We start from the raw sequence: 26815 nt of genomic DNA on the forward strand, positions 1-26815 counted from the left end.
CATCCGGATCAAGCTAAATCAGATCGATTAAGGTTTTTACATGAAGGTTTTTTAGTCCGATTGAGCCATCAATTAAATTACAAGTGTCCATGTAAACGCAGATATTGATAAAATGTTCTGGAATGTTCAAAAAGTACTCACATATACTGAAATCACTTCAGAGTTATATGTCGAAACCAACAAAAATTAGCAGCATTATGCACTTTTTGTAACATTAAATGATGGCCAGATTTTAAATAAACAAATTAATTAATCGACTTAATTCATTTGGACTTATTTTACGATCTCTTTATTGAAGTTTTGAAGCATCAGAGTTTTGGGTTAATAGACTTCTAATAAAGTTACTTCTGTGAAATCTTTCAGACTTTGAAGTGCAGTTTTACTGTGCTTTATCAAGACTGACATCAATGTCATTCTGGAAAAAAAATTAATACAAAATTTAAGAACTTAAAGAAAATCAGTAAACCAGAAGAAAATATAAGGGAACATAAATAAAACAATACTAATACTTGCCTCAAAGCTGAAGGTGTAGTCAGACTTTCAGACGGTTCTTCACTCTGGTTCTCTTCAAGTTGTTGGATAAGTTTGATAAATTTAACTTGCTTCTTAAAAGACTTCTCAAAAAGTTGTGCTATCATGTGATCCGTGAGACCAGCACTGACAGTTTCCCCATCAACTTCAAAATCTAAGAGTCAAAGAGACATTTGCTAAGTTTCAAAAAACTTACAATGAATGAAATGTATATGACTTATAGATAGGGCAGAATCAGCTAACGTTAATCACACTATTTTAAACACAGGGAAAGAGTGATGGGCAGAACACAAAGAACACACGTCACAAGTTTGTCTGGACTTTTGCAAGATGTATACTTTCTGAACATGCACAAGACGGACGTTATTTGTATATCTGAGTTGGGTTTGGGCTGAAAACATGAAATGCACAGAGTTTAATAGGTATGAAACTGTATGTGTAACGAATGTCAAACGTTAAATTAATGCCTGGTTCAGATTACATGATAACATTTAACAGATCAGTTTGACGCAGGGTGTCGTGGGGATTCATAAACCACAACGGGCGTCGGGACGCAAGATTCAATAGTTTCATCTCGTATAGTGTGTCATAACTGCCCACTGCTCCGGGTGTGTGTTCACAGTGTGTGGGTGTGTTCACTGCTCTGTGTGTGTGCGCGCACTTCGGATGGGTTAAATGCAGAGCACGAATTCTGAGCATGGGTCACCATACTTGGCTGAATGTCACGTCACTTTCATAATAGGCGACAAACAATGTCGCGAGTGCGATGCTTCACGACATCATGACTAGCATGTTTAATTTTTAACGGTCATCCACGAAGGTTCTGTCAAGAGTGAGTGAGTGAGTAAGTGAGCGAGCAACAGTGAGTGAGTGTGTGTGTGTGTGTGTGTGCGCGCGCGCGAGTGAGTGAGCGACAGTGTGTGTGGGCGAGACACCGTGACTATCATAACAGACGCAAAAATCTTGTAAATTAATCTGAACCAGGCATAACTTAATTTACCAGAATTGCAGCACACAAACTAAATCACTTTATACTATAAGCGGACGGTTAATAGCACTGGATTCGTACATAAGCTAAATAAACTTGCTAATGACATGCTTAAATAGCTGTAACATTTTATACATTTTTGATTTGATTAAATATAAAACTCACCTTTGAATTTTTTGTTTTCTTCCTCTGAGAATTAGAGTCCGGCCTCTGTTAATTTTAATAGGAGTTCTTCTGACGACATCGACGACAAAGCCATGGTCGTCTGCTTCCCGCTCTCCGTTCTGTTTGAAAATTATTTGGCCAATCAATGTCGTGTTGCTATGCCTATGACATATTGTGTATTGTAACGTAATATTTAAGTAATTAACTGCTTTAAAAATGTCAAAAAGTGTACACAAATGGATAACAGCATTGCATGCTGTCGTATATGCTAAATTTACGTTTCTAATTTCGCTTTGAGTAGTTGAAACATTTAAATTGTTTGTCACATGTACTAATTATATAAAAACTATAAACTATAAACACAAATAATCAAAACTCACCTTTACATTTCGTCTACAAACTATTTGATCATTTAAATCCAGCTTCTTAATATTTTTGAGCTTTTAAGTCGAAAAAGACAGAAGCAAAATGCCTGGACGTGTGTTTCAGAAGTGCTTCTTCCCTCTCTCCGTAATGACAGAGAAAATTCCGTAACGGCTGCAGCAGCGCTGCCGAATTCGACCAATCAGTATCTTGTTGCTATGCAAATTATTTAACACAGCAACCAATCGTGCATGAAACAGTAATTTGGTCGGATTGCAAAGGAAAGCAAATGACAAATTGCGTGGATACCAATGATAAATGTATTTAATCATGATTGTCTATTAAAATATTTATTAAAAAAAACTGCATGTATTTTGTTTTATAAATATAACAAAACCTGTTCCCTAGAGTTTTCACATGTTTTTAGAACTATTTTCAAAACTGTTATGATAATGTACATTTAAGACAGTTGTATAAACTCATTTAAATATTTTAATCTGTAAATTATTCATATCTTTACTATTTAATCATTTTCGTTCACAGAGATTGTATGCTATTTGCAAATGTAATAATAAGGGAGCTGTCTATCAAGGTTGACAGGTATTCAATGTACCCTTGATGTGAGAACAATTTTGTACCTTCATTTCAGATGTACCTTAAAAGGTACCAAACAGTATCATCAGAGATCTTTCCTGTACCATTTAGGGTACAGCTAATAAAAAGGTACAAAACCGTTCTTCGAGGAACATTATTTGTACCACCATGTACCTTTTTTTTCTGAGAGTGTGCATTATGCGCTAGTGCCGAGCTGAGTCGTCCCATGCAGTAAAACGTCTTTGTCAGCTGTAATTGTAGCAACTCAGTACAGTAAAATACAGTAAACTGTATTTACCACAACCAATGAAATTCAAAACATTAAATATGCATACTGTAAATGTTAACAATATAACCCTTATTTAAACAATAATATAATGTAATAGACTAACTACCTCACAAATACATAAAGAATAAATATAAAAAGAAATCATTAATTACCACACAGTACTCTGGCTCAAACATGGGTAGCACTTTATTTTACAGTCCTGTTCCTCATGTACATACTATGTACTTATTATAGTAATTACAATAACTATGTAATAACTTGGTACTAACCCTGAACCTACCCCTAAACCTAACCCTACCCCATGTAGTTACCTTGTATTACCAGAACTTTCTTAGATATATACACTGTAAGTACACTATAAATACATATTAGTACACGTACTGTAAAATAAAGTGCAACCCAAACATGTATGACTGAATTTCACAGGTTGCCATTTCCCAACTTGATTTAGAAATTGTTTAAACATTTCTAAACATGTAATGACAGGGGCATTGAAACTCATTTTAATTGTAACTTTTCTTTAAAATGGCATGAAAGTTTTTTAATAACATAAGATTTTCCTGTTTTTATTGTAAAACAAGTGATAAAATCACTTTATTTTGATTTAATTAGTCTAAATAAGAATTCAGTTGCATTTTTTGTGTGTTTTGTACTCCTAGAGTGTGACGGCCAGCTTGACATTTCACCTGGTGGTCCGTCTCCTCTCTGTCATAATCAATCCAATTATAGGATCACATTACACTTTATTGAACAGTCCTCTGGGGGCCAGTTTGTCCAGATCTAATCCGCATTATAAAATCAGACACTTCTGCTATCTTGAGTTTTTCACTTTGCTCTTCTCACTTAAATCTTAAATCTTAAATATCTCTTCACCCACATCACTGTCCATCTGAGGGGCTTTATCCTTAAAACCATTTAAGTACTTATATACAATAATCTAGGGCTGGACGATTAATCGAAAAGTAATCGAAACCGAAATTTAGAACCTCTAACCGACGTAATTTTCCCATGTAGGTTATTTCAGTTTTATTTCCTGTTAATACTTCCCCCCTTAAAAGCGTGTGTAGCCACATGATTCTGCCAGTCAGTGGCATAAAAGCAAAACACCGATGTGAACACCGGTTCAACACATAGTTATGGCGCACGAGCGGTGAGCCTTGAGTCTTCACTAAACTTTGTCAGTTGTATTTGTTTTATGGTTTGTACGTTCAAGCGATTAGACAATCAGATGTGTAGTATTATATCGAGCTACCATGTTCACGCAGCTGCATTGTGGCACGAAAACTCATAGCTGTGAAGATCGCGGGCAGAGAGGAACGCAGTTGTCAGCGCTGTCCTGTGATTTATCTCTAAAGTATCTTATTAAAATCTTATTATAGCATATTTTTCTACTTTTTACTTTTTTTCTACTTTAAGGCTATTTACTACCCCCAGCTTCACAATAATATAGAGACTGTATGACTAATTCACAAACGCAATCACTCGTACTGGTACTGTTTACCTTTAATCTTTATTTATCTCCTACACCGAGCAATAATATGTAAGAAATGTTACGAACATAGATTAAAATAACTGCTGATAGAGAACTATGATCATTCTTTCAATAGGAAAAAATATCCCACCTTTAATAGTCGATCTCAATCGTCTGGCTGAGGTCAGTCTAAAAAGACGCTTGAGATTGTTGACAGAACGCTGCTGTTTGTTGAGACGAAAGTGTATCATTTTCACATGTTATTAAGCCTTGTCACTTTCAAATGTAATCATTCAAAAGACTTCAAACAGAAGATGCGGAAAAGCTGAACTGAGTAGCTGGTTACTCGCGTGCTGTGCTCGCTGCGCACGCGGAGAGAGAGATGTGTCTCACTTTGCAAAAAGTTCTCCTTTAAGTTCCTTCTGCACCTCAACGAACAAAAACAAATCGCAGTTTAAACAAACAGAAAAGGATGTTTAAGAGCCCACTTCAGCACCGCGGTGTTATGGTGTTCAGGCTCATGCACAGAGAGGCGTCTCAAAACACTTTAACACCGAATTTGTCTGTTTTTGCTCTTGTACTGACAAATACATGAAAAATATGTGAAAATACCCGTCTTGGATAGTATGTTCGAAAAAACTGTCAGTTATGTCTTAAGTGAAAGTAAACAGTTGAGAAAAAATCGTATGTGTATTATATTGGATGCATTCATTGTCTCTTAAAGTTACCGCGCCTAATAGAGCTTGGGCATCGCGTTGCATTCTGGGACGTGGCAGACATGTTGATGAACAAATAAACAGAACGAACATACAAATTAAACACTTTCAAACAGGGCCCACTGGTACAACCGGGGCCCCGCAAACCCCAACTAGGGCCCTGTTTACAGTACAAACCTTGTAAGTGAACTATGAGGGCAAAAAAAAACAAAACAGAAACAAAATAATCGTTCATTAGTCATAATCGAGGTAAAGGGTTCAATTAATCGAGGTTTTGACTTTAGGCCATAATCGTCCAGCCCTACAATAATCTGTAATTTCCATAGAGCTTCACAAATAAAATAAACTGACAGATGACCATTAAACTACAGCTTCCCCCTATGATGGGTAGATGTGAATTTGATAGATACATAAAGGATTTATAAAGGGCACATACAGTATCTTTATACATTTATTTTTTTCTGTTTCTCTTTACAGTTGATATCAAAGGTACACTATGTAAGTTTTGGCTGCTAGAGGCCGCATTTTCAAAACAAAAACAGAGGCGATGTTATGTCATTTTAACGAATTAGCTGCAACCAGTCATAAGGGGCAATTTATTTAAAATTGAGATTCATAAATCATCTGAAAGCTGAATAAATAAGCTTTCCATTGATGTATGGTTTGTTAGGATACAACTGTGGATGTGTATAGAATGTATATTTGTCAGGGATACAACTACTTGACAATCTGGAATCTGAGGGTGCAATTTTTTTTGTATATTTATATTTAGAAAATGTTATACGTTTTAATATATTTACAGTAGGAAATTTACCAAATACCTTCATGGAACATGACCTTTACTTAATATCCTAAGGTTCCCTTTCAAGGGAACTTCGAACTATGGGGAACACCTCGTTCTGAATAATAAATAAGCGCCTGGAGAATATGTCATTCTCTTCTTCATCCTCATTGACTGTTTTGTTTGAAGCATGCATTTTGTTTGAAGCGGCAGTGGCTCAGTGGTTCATGTAGGTTGTCTACAAGCCGGAAGGTTGGTGGTTTAATCCCCGGCTCCACCTGACCAAGTATCGAGGTATCCTTGAGCAAGACACCTAACCCCAGCTGCTCCCGACGGAATGGCTTGAATGGCTGATACCGCAGTCGATGTGTGAGTGAGTGTGTGAGTGTGTGAATGGGTGAATGTGAGGCAAATTGTAAAGCGCTTTGGATGGCCATGTGGTCTGTTGAAAGCACTATATAAATGCAGTCCATTTACCATGCATCTGAGTAACAGCCACGGAAGGGGTGATCTTTCTCTGTTTATCATGGCATCCATAAACGCAAGGGGTTTAAACAGTGTGTACATCCGTGTTGGCGTTATTTGACACCTGATGACACACAGTCTTTGCATCTCTTGTTTGGGCGAAGAGCATGCACACAATGTCCTTGAGGGGGCGATCTGCATGCATTGCATGTGTTTTTTTATGAAAAAGCTCCTCTCTCGTCTATCTCTCTTTTCGAGGAAAGAGGGACAACCATCTGCTTCCTGCGGTTCAGGACCTGCCACTGCTGAAGCACGGAGGAGAGTGGGCTCGTGGGGATCGCAGGTGGATCTCCATGAAGAGTTTTTCTTGAGGGACTTTTCCTTTCACGCTCTTCGGCGGCAGACAACAGTGAACTTCAGGAGGAAGATGTGTTGTCATTAACAGCTTCTGATACTGAAGTTAGTGCTCTGCTGGGTTCTGCCCAGGAAGAGCAGGAGATGTCTGAGGGTGGCGAAGAAGCTGAGGCTGAACCTTCTCAATCCTCCTGCCCTGCGTATGTGGAACTGTTAGAATTTATGGATCGTGCCACGGCAAAGTTGGACTTGCCATGGAAGCGTGCCAACAAAGTGACGCCGCGAGGTTGCCTCGACGAGCGTCATCTGTCTGACCATAACCCTCCAGCCCAAATAAGCCTTCCATTATTGCCTGATTTAAATACAGAAGTCGAAAAAGAATGGAAGAGGCGGTCTTCTTCTCGCACCCATCGGTTTCAGTTAATGAGTTATGCCAATATCGAGGTAATGCACGAAAACGGCTATGAGAGGATGCCCCCTGTAGAAGAGATGATGGCTAGCTATCTCTCTGTGGGGGAAACATCCTCTCTTACATCTCCCTCTTTGCCATCTAAGCCCCTACAGTATAAATCCCGCTTAAATGGCAGGTCAGCCTGTGGCTTTGTTGCACACGATGGCAGTGCTTCAGGCTTATCAAGGTGATCTGCTGAAGGACCTGGATAAAGGCGAGGGCCTTTCAGCTGACCAGGTAGCTGAGCTGCACTACAACACAGACCTCTCTCTCTGTGCTACCTCCACCCTTGGGTAGGTCTATGGCAGCCATGGTGGTAACGGAGAAACATCTGTTGGTGAACCTGGCAGACATCGGGAGGAAAGAAAGGGGCATTCTTCTCGATGCTCCAGTTTCCCCTTCCAAACTTTTCGGTACCTCTATCAAGACAGTGGTAGAGAAGTTAAGGGAGGCAGGGGCACACTCAGCTGCCTTTAAATCCTTCATTCCACGAAGGTCCAGGTCCGAGCCTGAACAACATAGGGGTCCTGGCCCATCTCGATCTGAGGATCAAAGACGGATGCAGAAGGCTAGTGTCGCGGCTCGAGCTCCTCCTCCAGCTACGGGCAGGGGTAAGAGGAATTGTGGGTCACAAGGAGATAAGCAGGACCTGAGGGATGTGATTCAAACGAGGTAGCATTCTCGTCTGAATCTGAGCGATTCCTAGGTAGCTACTCATTCCCTTTGGGTGTTTTTAACTTCTGCTTTTATCCTCCCCTTCCTAATTCCCCTGTAACCACCAGCTCTCCACCTGATTGTGCTCTCCGGTTAGGTAGGACAATTCTTGCATAATTCTCCTATGCTGGACCTATGATGTTTTTGGGTTGCACTTTATTTTACAGTATGTGTGCTTACATGTACTTATAGTGTACTTACAGTGTATTTATCCAAGAAAGTTATGGTAACATAAGGTAACTACATGGGCTGGGGTTAGGTTGAGGGGTAGCTTCAGGGTTAGTACCTAGTTATTAGATAGTTATTGTAATTACTATAATAAGTACATAGTACTGTATGTACATGAGGAACAGAACTGTAAAATAAAGTGCTACCTGTTTTTGGCTAGTTCTGTGTTAATAGAAACTACCTTACTGATGGTCCGGAGTAAAAGGCGGGGCTTCAGTGCAGGGGGGTGGGTGAGTATGTAACCCTTTCTGTATATACTTATGTGTAATAAATTGCTGGTGGTTATGGGTCTACTAGTTATATTTGCAGTCCTCAGTTACGGCAATTACTAAACACTCGTCAGCACCGGCCATCCGGCCTAGTGCTCTGGTATTAGGCGGCCGAGATCACAGGCTTCTGTGGGAGCCTCGCTGATCATCCGACCTGGCATAGCACTGCAGGGAATTTCATGGATGTCTGGCCAAGTCATCCTGATGGGACTCCTGGCCGCTTAGTTGAGCTGTCACATCCAGCAGGAAGTGGAGGTATTAGTTACGGAAGTCTTCCTGTATATACTGCCTCAGGTAATGCTCCTCTTGCCAGAGGTTTGCGAAATTTGAGCTTGCCTCTCCTGTGCGGTTCAGAGCCTCTGCGATGCTTAGGAAACTTTAAGCAAAGGCTAAGCTCTGTGTACTTTCTAAAATCCACGTAAGTGTGCACGCAAGACTCTGCGCACTTTTCTGAGATCCTGTACAGTACGGGTTACGCGCTCGGTTTCGTTCCCTTTTCAAGATGATTAGACCTTGGTTCCTTGGGCTCCATTCAGCCAGTGTGTATTTTTATACACATAAGCATCGCTTTGCTCAACATGATTCTCATGGTAGTTTAGCAGCACTCCCCTTTTCCAGGAAGGGTCACCTATGAGTGCGCTACTCTGAATCCGGAGTTCTCCTCTCATATGAGACTGAGTTCTCAGTTTTTTTCCCCAGAGCACTCCAGCATTATTTCAACAGATCGAGTTGATGACTCTCTAACATATTATTTGAGATGCACCATTCCATCTATGAGCTGCTCGATCAGAGTGCCACGAGAGCCCCTCCTTAGAAAAGTATTTGAAAATCCATGTTATGGTAAGTGTGCACGTGAACTCTTTGCGCACTTTCTGAAATCCACACTGTGGTAAGTTCGCACACTAGCGTTCTGCGTTCTTTCTAAAATCCTATATGGTCTGGGCTTCGGGCAGTTGCTTCGTGCCCTTTGTTGAGTAGGTAAAAGCCCCGTTCATCTTGGGTGGCACTCCATTTATGTATCCTTGGATACCTATCTAAACAGGGTGTTGCTACTAGGGATCTGTTGAGACAGCTCCTTCAGCAAGCTTATGCGAGAGCAATCGGTAACCCCGGTGTGGCAGGCACAGTGGTGTCAAAAGTACTGGCATTCATTACTCAAGTAGAAGTATAGATACTAGGGTTTAAAAATACTTTTGTAGAAGTTGAAGTATCAACTCAAGCTTTTTACTCAAGTAAAAGTGTAAAAGTACTGGTTTAAAAAACTACTTAAAGTATAAAAGTAAAAGTAATGTAAGGGGAAAAAAATGCCATTAAGAACAAAAGCTTAGGCCGCACCACAGGGGCCTATTGTGTACTACCCCACCGCCTCAAAAAACATTTTTCTAAAGGCAATAGGCCATAATGACTATAATGTTATATTAAAATTTTCATGTTGAAAAATTTGGGATGCACTAGGCTTCCTGTTTCATCCGCATATATGAAAATACAAAAATGGTGTGCACATCCCAAACATCCAATTAGGACGCAGGTGCAAGACAACTAAATGAAATAGACAAATAAAGAAGTGAAGTCTGAACACTGAAAACTACTGCTCCAGAGGAATTTAATCAAGCAACGTTTCGATCTTCAGGTCTTCCTCAGCCGCATATATGCCCATTTAAAATGAACGCACTTTAGTACAATGCAAATACATTAAAGGACTAGAGATATGATGACTAGTTGCCAATAAGTATTGTTATGGTGCAAAAAGTCAAACTTTAGAGGCATGTCATCAATAACTTTTAATGGAATGTTTATGTACATCCATGATTAGCTGCAGGAATCTGCGAGGGCAATGGACAAGAACATTGGTGCAGGCTTAGTAACAATTACACTTGTATGGTTGTCTATTTACAATAAACATTATAGTGCTGTCAAAATGAATGATTACTCCAAGTGATTAATCAAAAACTAAAAATGAAAAAGAAATCATAATCCTGATACTTTCTTGATTGATAGCTTCTTGTATTTGGTACATACGTCTGCTATGTCCATTGTTCGGGGGGGTAACGAGTTTCAAAGTTGGTATAGCCTACTTATCACAACATTGTCAATCGCATCGTCAATCGAAAAAGCTAATTTATTAAAATGTCTCGCTACCGAACTACCTACAGTAGCTTAATTTGTGGAGGACGAAGAAAAAGCACTCATTTGGTAAATGAGCCAGTGAGAAATAATAACTTTTAAATAGGGTCCAGTGCCTTTTCAATACTTTTAAAACGGTATCGGCTCCTAAACGGTGCCTGAACCGATACTTTAAAAAAAAAGAACCACAAAAAAAACTATGGATAACTTTAAAGAACATTACAAATATTTAAAATAAATCCATAGCTTGTTGTGCAAGTTGTGCTTCCCTTAATCTAAGGCTAATAAATGTATTTCACAATCTGGTTCATTATTTAATACAAAACCACACATAATGTTTCTACTGTATCTCTGTCACTCACTCTGATATAAAAGTTAACATGAGTGCTGTCTGTCACTGTCTTAAATCAGTTCTGTGAATTACTGTATGCTCAGTCTTTATAAAGTAGCAACAGTGTCGTTTTTAAAATACAGTACTGTGCAAAAGTCTTATGGAAAAATTAGTATTTTCTCCCCAAAAAGGGTTTTAAGCCAGTTATTTATATCTTTTGCTGTAGTGTGTCAATAGGAAATATCAGTTTGCCATTAATTTTAATAAATAATCTAGTGTGATTTTGAATGCACAAGCAGTCTGACAACGGCAAAATTAATGTTTGGAAATGTAAACTGATATTTTATACTGACACACTACAGCAAAATATATAAATAACTGTCCGAACACCATTCTTTTAAGTGAAAATACTAAAGTGTCTAAGACTTTTGCACAGTAGTGTATGTATAAAGTACGTATGATTAAATTAAGTATATTTAAGTAAGTGCAATCAAAGTATGTGTTCGTTCATATGTGTTAAGGGTTAGATTTTCGCTGGAGGAAACGGCTGTGGTGTGATGAGCGAAAACTTTACAGATGAGAAACCGACTGCTACCTCGTGACCTTTTGTAAACTGTATTAATGACAAAGAACTGCACAGATATGGATATTCTAACAATCTATCGATAAACATACCTTGTGTCCTCTGTTTGTTTAAGTGCGCATGCGCTGCTCCGTTCGCGGTCTGCGCCTCTGCGGATTGAAGAGAGCGCTGAAAGACGGGAGGAGACCGGTCTGACGCTGGTTTCATGTGAAATTTAAGCGGACTGACTCTGAGGCGATCGGATACCGGTTCCATACCCAACCCTACTTTTAAGAAATATATTTTTTGATAAACGAACCCAAAACTGTCTATGTCCTGGCTGGACTGTGATGTGATTTGTGTCACGTGCAGGTGCGATGGATCGCGTACAGACCAATAGGGTGTCGGGATGGTATCTGTTTATACTTCTCATCCAACCACAATCAAATTCACTCCATCAGGATGGCGCGATTTATCTAGATAGGTTTTTTTTTTTTTTTTTTTTTTGAATGATGACAAGCCGGAATGGAAACAAGCCGAAATGAAATAGCAGTAACGAAGCTATTTTTAAAATGTAAGGAGTAGAAAGTACAGATACTTGCCTCAAAATGTAAGGAGTAGAAGTAAAAAGTCGGCTGAAAAATAATCACTCAAGTAAAGTATAGATACCCCAAATTTCTACTTAAGTACAGTAACGAAGTATTTGTACTTCGTTACTTGACACCTCTGGGCAGGCAAGACCTTGTATAAATACTGTGTTCTTAGCCGTATTCCTTTAAAGGAATCCTTCCTGATTCCAAGCCTTTATATCTACCCCGGGCCGAGGCCCTAACAAATAACTGGATATATTGCTTAGGCCTTTGGCCGTAAGGGATAATGCGAAATATGCTGTAATATATAGGGTAACTTCATTTATATCTCACCAAATCACATGATTATTACAAAAATAATATATATTTCCTTTCCTGTCTATTAAAACACATGCAAGAGCGGAGTCTCTGTCAAGTCTGAGTTTGTCACAAAGCTCTTTCCATCTCGGATACACACCACACCCATCTTTCTTTTTCCCTCAGTTTGTCCACATTTACATTTACATTAACGTTTACATTTTTTTTTCTCTGTACTTGCCAATGAATCATATTGATCCATGATAACTGAAATAGAAAAAATGGCACGCTGCATGCTGTATAACTACCACTTCCACATTTGTCCACGTTTTGCCATAGTATCCGTAAGCAGAAACCGAGGATAGTGTGGATATTATGAAAATCTTACATATTGTGCCTTTAAACATCCAATCAGCACGAGCTGCCAGCCGTCTCACAGGTGATGAATGAGGCTCCAGGGCAGCTCTGACTAACAGTGACAGCGTTACTTTCTTAGACAAATGACTCTGATATACAGCACAAATTGAGGCTGAATTAAACCCTGTAATAGGAATGAAGACGGGATTCTGCAATCAAACACAAAAGTGAGTGAAGCTAAACTTCAAACATTTTGACCACCACACACACAATGTAAAACTACTTACAACGGCAGATGTCTGGAGTGAAGATAGAACCCTGAGCCCTGACAGCGTGAGACTCATTTGTGTATAGCGCTGAGGTCAATATCATTAACACACACTCAGTAGGATGTTTGCTCTTTAGTGTGAAGTCAATACTTATCTTAACGTATGATTTCACTCCTACTTTCCTTAAAGGGGGGGGTGAAATGCTATTTCATGCATACTGAGTTTTTTACACTGTTAAAGAGTTGGATTCCCATGCTAAACATGGACAAAGTTTCCAAAATTAAGTTGTACGTTTTAAGGAGTATTTCTGTTCCAAAAATACTCCTTCCGGTTTGTCACAAGTATGGAAAGTATTTTTTTTGAGTATGGCTCTGTGTGACGTTAGATGGAGCGGAATTTCATTATATGGGTTCTAAGGGCACTTCTGCCAGAAGAGTGCGCGCTCCTGTATTGCAGAGCAATGAGAGCACAACAGATGTTCACTGATCAGAGCGAGAGCGTCGCAATATGTCACAAAAGAAGTGTATTTTTGGTTGCCAGGGCAAGACAACCCTGCACAGATTACCAAAAAAAAAAAAAACAGCATTAAGGGACCAGTGGATGGAGTTTATTTTTACAGAGCATCAACGGAGTTGTGTAAGTGTTTGTGTTTGTTCCCTGCATTTCGAAGATGCTTGTTTTACAAACAAGGCCCAGTTTGACGACAGATTTGCGTATCATTTATTTCTTAAGGATGATGCAATCCCAACGAAAAAGGGTCATGATCGTGTGTTGGAACCGCAGGCGGTGAGTAAAACTGCTTAAAATATCTCCGCCTCCCATGCCGGAGACCCGGGTTCAAGCCCCGCTCGGAGCGAGTTGTTGCTGCTGCTGCTGCTCTCGTTCAGTTTCAGCCTCGAGATCTGATTCTGGATCATAAATAAACGGCTGAATCTGACTGTTAGCCATGGTTTGTTTTGGATGTTTTTTTCCTCACGGTAATGTCACAGCTTCCAAACGCTCTCAACGCAAAAGCCTACTCACGCTCGTGATTCTTTAGCTCTGCCCACATGTCACGACTCCAGCCGGTCGTGTTTTTCCGGGAAAAATCGGTACAGACTATCTTTCTCTTATGAATATAATAAAACTAAAGACTTTTTGGAGATATGAAGGATGCAGTGCTACTCTATAAGTACTCAAGATTAACAGGATATTGAGTGAAAACGAGCATTTCACCCCCCCACCAAAAAAACAAATATATCAGTTTTGCTGGTGAACACTTAATAAATCAAAAAATCTAAATAAATCAAAATGAAAACTCATGGGACTCTATGGCATGTTCAGGAGGATAATAATTTGATCTTGATTTCACATGAAGGCGATACAGATAAAGATGTGTCAGAAAACAACTGGTTAGCAGCTTCAGCACACCTGCAGCACGGCCAGAATATATCAGTCCTAGTCGTAGCTGAGGATTATGGGAAAGAAACTCACACTCGGGGAAAATATTACACGGGACACCAAACTCAACTGACATCACAAGCTGCCAGACACATCACAGCCGTGTTCCCCTGCTGTATTTTTTTCAGTATAATCTGATGTCTGGATCCCTCAACCATCAGCAAACTTCCTTTTTTAATCTTTTAAAAGGAAACAGCAGAGTTCCTCCTTGCTGTTCTGAATCTCCATCTCTGCTTCAGCTTCAGGTTTGAGTCTCAGCAGGAGGAGAACTGAAATGATGGGCAGAATCGATAGAGACCAGAGGGCTGTAGATTTCAGAAAGAGGCTGATAGATGAAGAGACACGAGGTCTGTGACATCGCCTTCAACTTTAAAACAAAGCAAAACCTCGACTCAGCAGAAAGAGTGAAACACGGCTTCAGCTTTCATCATTCCTCAAGCAGGCCGAAAACACACACAGCTGTGATTAAACGCACTAAAGGTCATTGTGTTTCCTTGAATACAGGCGCACTGCTGCTCTGTACTGCAGCTCTGACAGCAGAAATTGAAGAACGAAGAACTCAACGCAAGAAATGACAAGTGAGAAAAATGAGAACATATTGCAACATTGTAGAAATGTTGGTTCACTCTTCGTACTGCACTGTACTCATGAGAATCACAGGAGAGACTCGAGAGTCCATTCATTCCAGCAGTTTGACATCAGCATGCTGCTAAAGACATGATGCACTAGCATGCATTAAAAAATACACAAGTACTGACAAAAAATAATTTAACTTGTACGAAAATAACTAAAACTAATTCCTAAAATCTGTATAGACAAATTTAAAAGAAAAAAAAATTAAATGACAAAAACATCTAAATTAAATTAAAAAAGAAAAAAAGTAATTAAAAATATTAATTAAAACTATATTTGTATCTCAGTGATACTAAAATAACACTAACTTAGCTTCTGAATGTTTTTAAGAATATATATATATATATATATATATATATATATATATATATATATATATATATAATATTTTTTTTACATACAATTTGGAGGGGGGGGGTGATGTTGATTGAATATAAAAATAAAAAGAACACAAATATCCTTATATAAATTATAAAATAAGTAATCATAGTCAACATTCCTCAGGATTCAGGAATGTGTCTATCATGTCTAAAAAAATGTGAGAAGACTTCTCACCAGACTTTAGAACAGATTTAATGACAAACTCTCACACTTCTGTTTTTCAGTAACAACTTCTCTCATTGTTCTAGATGATGAAGGCTTCTACCTCATATTGAAATGCAAAACAAAACTCATGTAATATTAATAGAGCAGCTGCAGACAACTGTATGTTTTTATTAGCATCTTCCAAAAATATATGTGACATTTCATGTGATTCATGGCACCTGAGGAACAGCAGTGTCAAGTGTCTCCTTTGATCATGTGACCCTGTGTGATCGAATAGCTTTCTATAATAAACAGCTAAATAAAGCAGACCCCCTGTCACACACACACACACACACACACACACTTGTATTACAATAATTCATAGTGAATAAGCTCTCTGGTAATGGAAAGAAATATAAAGGTCTCATTCAGCTATGAGATGTCTTTCATTAACATATGAGGAAAAGAGGGTTAATAATGGTTGAATTCTCCTTTTATACCAGAAAAATCAAGAAATTAATATATATTTTTTTAAATTCTGATGAGGATTTTTTTTTCTCCAATAAGGATAATCTAATGAATGAACTCATCAATCATACTGGCACATTTTACAATAACGAATACTTTTGAAATGAATGAATCTGAACCTCCTTCTCTTGAAAAGTCGTTCAGATTATGTTCAGAACAGCACTCTACCATACTACTCATGCTACTGTTGCATTGTGTGTATGTTGTACGCAGATTTTACATAGATTTTCTACATCTGTGGACTATTCTCTTGATCAGATGTTTAGTATTGCATAATGTTTACTGCTTCATATTCAGTGTGTTTTAAACAAGAGGTAATGTTCCATACTGCACAGTATGTAGTAAGCAGTATGCTATTATTCATTTTTGAACATAGACACCCTTAGAAGAACTTCAAAAGTCAAAGATCAGGTTTGAGAAGCACTTGGATGCACTCCGTAAGTCGTTCCTCAGTGAAAGAACAGAGATGGAGGGCATCTGTTAACATTCATCAGACATACAGCAGCTTTGTGATTCTTTCATAATGTGCCTCATTTGTCATGTCTAGTGAAATACCCTTCAGTTTTACGACCGTCACTTCCACACTGATGGTGAGCCGCTTTCAAAACGTCCCTCGTCTGAACTTGATGATTAGCTTTAATGAATTCTAGAAGATATTACCAATATCCTTGGGATTTTTTGTATAAACGGCCAGACCCAGTATATTCACAAAGAGAGACGGGGAGAGATAGTGCTCGAGACCCAAAATGTGAAGCTTGTGCTAAGATTTTTGTACTTGAGGGATGATGGGTAGGTTTCTTAAGTCATTTTTTGGGGAGTAAGGACACTGAAACAGCGAATAGTAAATACTAAAAGTGAAATGACAGTGCCAGAGTTGTATCGATGATAAATAATAATGACGTGTGGAATAGAGCTTGAACGACACAGTAAAAAGTGACCTTGCAAAGTACGTGACTGCAAAAACGAGTGAAGAAATGGACTCAATACTTCAAAACAGGAAAAACGGGGGTGGGGGGGCTGTATACAGCATCTGAAATTGTGTCTGCCATTCATGAGTGTCAGATATCCTCAGATGTCCTGATTTCAGTCCTTAATATCTCAGTCTCTCAGATTAATACACATAGTTTGATCTCAGGCTCTGGCACTGTCACTGATCTCCCAAGACTGAGGAAATTACCCAGAATGCTCTGTTCTGCCTGTAATCTCATAAAGTAGAGGTGCCCCAAAGGTGAATATGATAAATGTCATCATTCCCTTCATGCAGTGGGTTCAAATAAATCTGAAGGTCTTGTGTGTGTGATCCGATCTCTCGGTACATGCACTTCAGACAAGAGGAACTTGTTGCTTGATCAACATGCAGGAAGTCCAAAGGAATGACAGCCAGAGCAGTGAACGGCACTGGGATTTGATTCATCTGATTAGAAGGACTGGATCTCTTCCCAGTGTCCGGCTCATCACACACACACATACACACTGCTGATCCTTTCAGCACTTTTAACAGCTAAAGCAGATTAACCCATCCACATTTGTCAGGCATTCAATTTCCTTTTGCTTTTGTCCGTATCTGTCACACACATGCAACAGTCAAGACTTTGAAGAGTCCGGAGCGGCTCGGCCTCTTTTTGATAGATCATTGATCTCTTTCTGAGGAGCACTTACTGGAGATCAGTATCTAAGAAAGATCACATAACTTAATGATGAGCAGATGATGTGCTCGGTTAATGTCTTCAAGAAGCAGATCATATTTACAGCAGACACAGAAAGCTACCATTTAAAAAACATAATTGCACATATGTTGAAATTTGTATATTTAAAAAATTGTATGTGTAGTATCCAGGCATCAATATAGGCTAGTGTTTTCTATGAATTTTTTCAGTTCCCTATAGCTGATTGCTCACTCAAAGAGCTTTTTCAACTACCGTCTGAAGAGTCAATTTTATCATCTTGTTCTGTGCAGCATCTCATTTGATATACAAATTGACTCTGATCACCAGATGGTGAAAAAGGCTCTTGTTTTCAGCAGGATTCAACTTAGTCTGAGAATTTGCCGTCAAGTGTTTTACAGCATACAGATTTGTGAGGATGATGTCCAAAAGAGAGTGGCTGCAAATGCTCACTGATGGCTGATTTATTTATCTATCCATTCAACAGGAGCTAAAGAACGTCCTCACAACCGCTCCCAAAAGCATCAGACAGTTCGAATCTTTCAGTTTTTTTTTTCTCTCATTTGCGAGCTTTTTTTGACGGCTCTGATTAAGTTGTGTTGTGTTTTGTGCCATCATTTCTCAATCTGAGAGAAATCGTTATGCCATTAAGCGACGGACCACATGCCAAGAGCTACAAATACAAAAAACTGAGCCTTTAAGTCAAAGAAGCAGCAAAACAAATGACTTGAAATCTCTCAAGAATAAACCTCAAGTGTGAGGAAATGCTTTCAGCTGCTGTAACAAGCCTTTAAAACATCTGTGTGAGGTGTTTCAAGGACTTGAGATGGGGTTTGTCCTTAACCTGTACACTCTGATTTCATTTCTCAGTATTTTACTCTTTTGCATGAGTAGAATAACAGAATGTCCCTGTTTTGAGACCAGAGGGGCTGCAACTGCTCCAACACTCAACACACAGATGGTGCCTTTACGTAACGGATGCATTCATCACGTCCACATCATTTCTCATATGAAGCCACACTTCACACTGAACCCACCTCAACCCTCATCGTCAAAAGTATCTTAAGGTCCCCGACCAGTTTCTTTGCACAAGCAGTATCCTTGATGTGACATTTGAACCGCCAGATGTGATCATCTTTTTAGCAGGTGACAAAATGAAAGTCATGAAAATCTCATTAAAAGGTTTGACATGTTTGAAAAGATTCTGTGATCCAGCAGGATGTCAGTCAAGAGCAGCATTAATGAAAAAGACTCATTAGCGGTACGAGGTAATAATCATATATCGTGAACAGAATTTCCAGCTATATAAAGCATAAAGCCAGAGACTATTGAGTCAGTATATCCATTACAATCTCATGACAATTCGAAACTATTTAACATTTTGGCAAATTGGAATTTGTATAAATCTGTACAATTTAATATGCTCCAGTGACTTGTCTATGACCTTCGTGTTTGCTTTTTCTAAAATTGCATGAAATTCCCTGCTCATAAAATAGTTATGTTCTCCTGTGGGATCAGCACGGCATTGGCATACTTATTAATTATTAAATAATATACTTTAAAGGCATATAGTTAAGTGCAAACTCATTGTGATGTTTTCGGACACTTAATTGCATGTTACATACAATTAAGTGTAAACGGATAATAATTAAATTTATATTAAATGCAATTAGCTAATTAGCTTTTTTGACCCATTTAAGTACATCTTAGATGTAATTTCATAATGACTTCTACTGCTGAATCTTCTGACAAGCATTTATGATCAACTAACTTAGCAAAAGTGATACATTTTCCTCAAAACCCTTTACATTTAATTGTAGATTTAGTTTATTGTTTTATATTTATAGGTGGGTCGATTTAAAGTCCTACAAAACCATGCAGGCTTAAGATGGCCGCTGTATTTTGGAACATGCTAGCTGTTCTAAGATGGTCATTAGCTGCTACAAACTAGCAGACTGACTGCCATGTTCCAAAACACAGAACATGGCTTAAGCTATATTTATCAAGAGGTGAAAATGAGAATGAAAAAAAAAAAAATCAATTGCTGAAATGGACAGTACTTTGTAAATCGAGAGGGTCTTAACCCAATTAGCAAATAAAGCAAATGCTTCCCAGAGAGTAAGTTAACAAGATAAATTAATGATAAATAATACATGCACACACTTACACGCAAACGCACAAACATACACATTTCACATATTTAGAGGGGAAGTGAACAGGCGGGAGAGAGACAGACAGAAGCTCAGAGAGATTGATGGCTATATTCAAATGAATACAGAGAACTGACAGGAACCCAATGGAGTGAAACACTGGCACAGAGAGAGTCTGATGTGAGCCAGTCCGGCACAAGCACACTCACACTTCAAACTACATACAGTAGAACACATCAATACAGAGACAAATGCACACTTTAACACCACACACATGGTGTTTGCTCTACTTCCCTAGACAAAGCACAACCACAAACGGCCTAAAATGCTTTTAGGATCAATAAACCCAAGACTGAGTTGCTACTGACACTCCTTCACCTCTACACGAGCACGAAACAGAAAGTCACACAGAACTGGCAGCCAGTAAAAATCACTCTGTTTCCCTTGAGAAGAACAGTTATTGCCCGTTTCAAAAGCTTCACTGAAGCCATACAAAGCAGAGACATTTCACCGCCCATCTTACCTAATTTAGGGAGGGAATATTTGACTTTGAAGTAATCCTGGTAAAACTGCAGCAGTCTCTTGGTGATGTGCAGAGCGTAGTCCCCCGATCCGCTCTGGATAGCGTCAGGTCTGGCGTACAGCCGAATCTACAACAACGCAACATAAGAAGAGAGAGAATAAAAGTCAAACTGTTATGAGCTGAATGAACTCTTGGGACTCTGGGTTTATCCCTAACCTGAATTCCCTCAAGGACAACAGTTATGGACTTGAAAGATTAAGTTCCAACAGAAATCCGTGGTGAATATACCTGCCAAATGCCTTCATCTGGCTTGTGAATTTTTCATTTGTCTTCCAAGTATACTTTTTTCCACCCCTCATGCAGACATTATTCTTCCATCCAGTTTTCGATACTTTTGTTGAAATCAAAGTTTGTAATATTTTGATTCACCTCATTGCTGGTTGGATTGATACATGGCTTAATCTTTTATTGAACAACACATTTAAAATCCTTATAGACTGGTGAAAAAACATACTTGCAGAACCAAGGCCACTGAAAGAACAGGCAGCTGTTTTTACTGGAGTTATAGCGCTTTAAATGAACTGACTGCACTTTCAAAACCATAATGTTATTGGACTGTAGCTGCTGAAAACCTCCTCCAAATGTTAAAAAATATATTATTTCCATCAACTGTAAACCAGGTGTTTAATAAAACAGCACTTTCGACATTTGTCTTTGGAAATAAATTAGAATTTAATGAAAAAGCACAGACAAAGCATTTGCATTATTGCAAGGTTCTTTATTCTGTGTGTGAGAAGGAGAAAGAGAGAACAAGTGTGAAAGAGAAAGTGTGTGAGGTGTGGCTCTGTGGGAAATGTATTCTCACAGTAAAAATGATCTTGGACTCTTTTAGCCGAAGGCTGATTCACGCCACGGCTTTCTGAACGGGCATCCATCTAGTCAGAATGAATGTCCTCCTACACTAACAGAGTTACAGTGCAAAACAAGCAGCAGGAAAGCCTTTGTTTCAGAGCCTGGCAGCAATGCACATTGAATTATGTGTTGTTTATCTCACATGTTGCTGTCGTATCGATCAGCTCTATGTCTGATATAAAGATGAATGGGCGGCACTTAGGGCTGTGGAAATGATTCAAAGCTCAATCAAATCAATGTGATTTTAAAACAACCTGTGATTAGACAAAGCACTGGAGTTGACAATCAAGAGATTCTTCGTTAATCAGCCGGTGTGAAGATTGTTCAGTATTCTCCAGCGTTGACTGCTTCATTTGTTTTGTTTTGATTTGTTTTGTTGAAGGCAGCTTGACAGAGACTTAAATGGGGTTAATTGGACTTGAGTAGAGAGTCTCTTCATGAGCGGCTGCTCAACATTGATCCGCTAACAAGCTCTTTCTGATGAAAAGATGAAGCTTTAGTCAACACATTCTGCACTTGATATTAACAAACTGTTGAGTTATTATTCTATATATGTCTGTATGTGAGGGATACTTCATGCACTTTACACATGTCTTTCTCCTTGTTAGAACAGCTATTCGCCAGCTTGTGTTGTGTAGACCAGTTCGACTGGTTTAACAGCTTGTCCACAACCAAACAGGATGGCCAATAATGTAATCACAGTCAACATAATTTTTGATCAGGCTTAGTAATTTAATGAATATGTAATGAGCACTTTAGTATAGCGGTGTTGAATTTTGATTAGATATTAAAAGAACATTTGTTATTTTAATTTTAAGACAAATACAAATTGACTGAAATAAAACCAGTGTTTTTAATAATGGCTGCTAGAGTGCTATGAATGAAAAATGTTTCTTGAAATTCATCACATAGCCTACTGTAACCATGTTCTCGTATTGCTTCCGGAATGCAAGACAGATGTAGTGTACAAGGGTCATCTGGTCAGAAAAGGAAAACTATGTTGAGGTTTAGTAAGCCTGCTTGTTCCTGTGAGAAATCATGGGTTTAACAGTGTATCAAATATATATCTAAAATCAGTATATTAGAATGATTTCTGAAGGATCATGTGACACTGGAGTAATGACTGTTCAGAAGCTTTTCATCACTGGAATACATTTTTAAATATATTAAAATAGATTATTTTGTGATTCTTTTATAGTGTCATTTTATATTTGATATTACTATTGTTTCTATATATTTCATCAATTGAATGCAGTCTTGGTGAGCATTACAAGGAGCACATGCAACAGCAGTTCTATTGCAGTTAAGATTCTATCTTATAAGCATCATTACTCCTGCAAACATACAGATCAGGATGTAAGCTCTGAATGCAACTTTGTTCATTGTTACTTTTCACCACTACTATCTGGAGCCTTAATCCATGTATTACATAAGTATTTACACGTGTGTGTGTGTGTGTGTGTGTGTGTGTGTGTGTGTGTGTGTGTGTGTGTGTGTGTGTGGTAGATCAGTGTTTCCCCAGAAACCTGGAGTAATAACTCCACTCTCCTCTCCAACGTTCCTCTCCCACGATCTTTCCTCTCACTCTGCACAGCCGAATCTTTATGACGAATGGTGCAAGGGGGCTACCCTGCCACTTTAATGTGATTGATGGGGGATACTAGCGTGCGGCTAACCACTGAAAGCCGCAGTGTGGGTATAAGTGTCCCACACACTACAGTCAGCAGTGATATAAAGAAGAGCACAGTCATGCTGAAGCAGATCAGATTAATTACACTAATACGAGGAGTAGGCCGGCCAAGGGCACACGGCAGGAACCACTGCGAAAGCTGTCAGGAAGTGTCTAATATGACAACAGGGCTTTGACTGAAGGTGATATCAGTAACAAGGCCCATAAACCATGTCTCGCTGTTAGCAGACAGATGATGCTGTTTAGACTGTGAGAACTCAGTGACAAAAAAATAACATTTAAGTGCATGTGATGAAAGTGATACAGCAAACATTATCTTAATGACTAAACTGAACATGAAACATGTTCATATATGATGTATACAATTGGATTAATGTTAGTGGAGACAACCCTTTCCGTTTACATTATATCCACTTTGTAACCATTATGTATTGATTATATAAACTTACAGTAAGCTTCAAATTACAGTACATCCTTAGTGCACAGTAGATATTACTTAGTACATCCATTGTAAGATAGCTCCTTTCCAAAACTTGCTGTCTTGGCAACTGACTTATGAGGGAGCATCCTAAATGAATTAGTCAACTAGAGTATGTAAAAAACACTTGATATCAAGGTCTCACAACTGATATCAGATAGACTCTGGTGTTAGCATTTTGCTAAGCTATTAAATACATTTATGAACATAAAAATACTTAGTCCATGTAAATATTGGATAATCAGTTTTTAATTAAACTACTTCATCCATACTTTTCAGTATTTTATTAAATATATTTGCTCATACACTACCGAAAATATGAGGTCTGTAAGATTTTGTAATGTTTTACTTATTGACCCCAAACTTTGGGTAGTAAATATTCTTAAGTATATTGATTTCTGTCTACTTATTTGCTGTTTTGGATTGATTTATTACTGAACTCTGTGCAATGCATTCTTGGATTGTTTTCAGTCTGAAGCATACTTGGAAAAACCACTTATAATTTGGCAAATGATGCATTTTAGAGGCAGAATATCTTCTGCAAAATCATCTGTGGTACCTTAAAAAAATTATCACTAGGTTTTAGAAAAGAATGGAATTCTGGAATGATAAAATCTCTGTTTACTGTTTCTAACTTTGAGTTTTGTGGGCTTACGATGTGACTCACCATAACTCCATTGTCTGTAACTGCTTCTCTGTAGGTGAAATTGCACAAAGCCCAAGCAAGATAGTACGTGGACATGCGAGGCGTCCTGGAGAAATGGTTGGTCACCCATCCGTCCTCGTCAGACGTTGAGGCCTCCACTGGCATGTTGGACAGCGACTGATACGAGCTCTCGTGTTTCAGACTCACTCTGAATGTGGCTTTATGGATGGGCTCGTCGAAACACGGGATGGCCTTTCTAGCGCGAGTCGGTGAGAACTGCGTCACTGCGAGAAACCTGCAGAATAACACCAGGAATAAGAACATGAGAGGTGAGATGAAAACAAATCTGGAAAAAATATATGCTATTTACAAAACACAGTGAAGTCTACAGTGAAAAGTAATTTCACCTGAACTACATTAAATTGGTTGTCACATGAATTTCCTAAAATCGAATTAGCTCTGACTGCCATCCCTGAACTCATCGCCGTGCATTATCTTACAAATGAGTTTTGATGTGAAGATGGACAAAACCAATACAGCTTTTTGAACCACAGCAATCGAATCACATCAAATGTCAACATATCATAAAAGCACACTATACAGAAAAAGCATTACTACACGGAAATTATTATCTGTGACAGTCAACAAACTGACAGTTTGAACCAAAGCTGTCAAATTAATGTTACATGTAGTTGGATTGGTGAATTTTAAGCAAATCATTATTAATCTACATTTAGACACATTTACCACATCGGAATTACATCTGAGTCTGAATATCATTATGAGTCATAACTATGAACATCCATAGGAATTTAAAGAGCGGGAAAAGCAGTGAGCTGCATTAATGGATATCTAAGCCCAACTCAGACCTCATGAAGGCTTTGGCCACCCAAAGCATGACCAGCAGGCAGGGGAGGAGGGTTTTGTGCTTCTGCAGTTCTATAATGAATCTTTAACATCCCATCTGTTTACCTCCTCTTTGTTCCATTCAGGATGTATAGACCCTAGTACCATTTAAAAATCTTAACACTATTTACAGACCACAGTTGAGATGCAGGCAGGACGTGATGAGAAATCAGATGACTGACAAACACACAAGGAGATTCTACAAGGATATCAGAGTGAAAATCCCTGCAGCGATCCACATGGAGGTGTTTGAGTTTGTTGTTTAGTGTGACACGGCCGTACCTGAAAATGTGTGAAGCATTAAGGAAAAGCTGTTAAATCTCCAAAAAGACCAGACGACCAGATGTTGGTTTGAAGTGAGCTAACAACACTGTTTGTGTGCCCATGTCTAACAACATAAACACGGGTATTTTCTCAATCCTGTGATCACAAATATACTGTATGAGCAGCTAGCAGGCGCTGACTAAACACAATGATCTTCACAGCCTGTGGAGCTCAGAGCTTCAGCAGGACTCTATCTGAACATCAGCATGCTAGATTTATCTCAAAAGCTGCTCTTCGATGGATCTTAAAATGTCAACACTTCAGTTTGTGCGGAATAAAAAATTGGTTTGATATTGAATCAGCCTTTACATGCTGTTTCACAGCTGAAAGGAGGAAGAAGGTCCAGCAGTTATTGCAAACACAGAAAGGCAACTGGTGGACGGACAAAAGGTTTATGAAGTGTGTCCATGAAAGTGATCCCTTCAGGGTAAAACAAAGTTAGAAATACAGATGTAAAATGTGTTATTGTCTCAAATGCAGGAAAAACATGGGGCATAAGTCATTTTTCCCTCAGAGGACAAAGAGTCAGAAGCCACAAATCAAGAAACAGATATTCAGTGCTCTCTAGAGACGCACACCCCTGAACATAATGTTGAAATCAAATGAATAACCATGACAGTCCATGAGGGTTTGACTCATCTTAAAGAGCTGAATAATATGATATTGGGTGATCTTACGGTTTTCAGACATCAAAATTAAGTTAAACATTTGCACATTTAAACACCTTAATCTAATCTAATCTCACATTTTGTATATTAATGCATTATGGTAATAGCTGCTTAAATAGTTAAGATAATGCTGTATTAGAGGGTTATTTTATGTAAATCTTATACTCTGTAGATTTATGAATGTTTAGCACTGTGTTGGAAAACTTCTCATCATGTGCGAGTCTTGGTGTCTGACAGTAAATGGGTCGTTGATCACAGCGTCAGAAACAGCTGTGATTTCAGTACCCAGAGGTTTTGACCAGCATTCATTCAGATCTGTGTGACCTCTGACCTCCCTAAAGTTTGAGACAGAGATGTAAAAATTACAGGCAGACAGTAATGTTAGACTAGGAATTATAGGTGAACCGTAACCTGGGTTTAAAACTGTTAATATTATAAATTATGAACTGGAGACTAGATCTTGTTTATTTAACACATGCTGTAATAATATTTGAAAAACAGCAACATTTTTAATTTCTACTCTTTACTGGCACCCTCACATCTGGATATCACGTGTCACTGTGACAATATATTCTTAGGAAACTTTTGTGAGAACACCAGTAAATTAAAGCCAACCTCACAAAAAATTAAATGGAAACCAGGTTTTAATAAATAAAAAAAGAAAAAAAGAAAATGCAATAATCGCTACTGTTATTGGTCTCCATTTATATACAAATATCCCATATTCATTAATTATGGTTGTGAAATAGTGAACATTACTATTGAAACTATTAGATTTTGATGTACTACAAGAACACTAATCGAACTACAGTACTAGTC

The 26815-nt window shown here is 38.5% G+C and overlaps 1 pseudogene; it reads right to left on the reverse strand.

Moving 5' to 3' along the window:
- Positions 1–26815, reverse strand: part of LOC113047749 (thyrotropin-releasing hormone-degrading ectoenzyme-like) — a 147103-nt pseudogene that overhangs the window by 118659 nt on the left and 1629 nt on the right.

The sequence above is a fragment of the Carassius auratus genome, chromosome 29 (genome assembly GCF_003368295.1).
Source record: "Carassius auratus strain Wakin chromosome 29, ASM336829v1, whole genome shotgun sequence".
NCBI classification, from domain to species: Eukaryota; Metazoa; Chordata; class Actinopteri; order Cypriniformes; family Cyprinidae; genus Carassius; species Carassius auratus.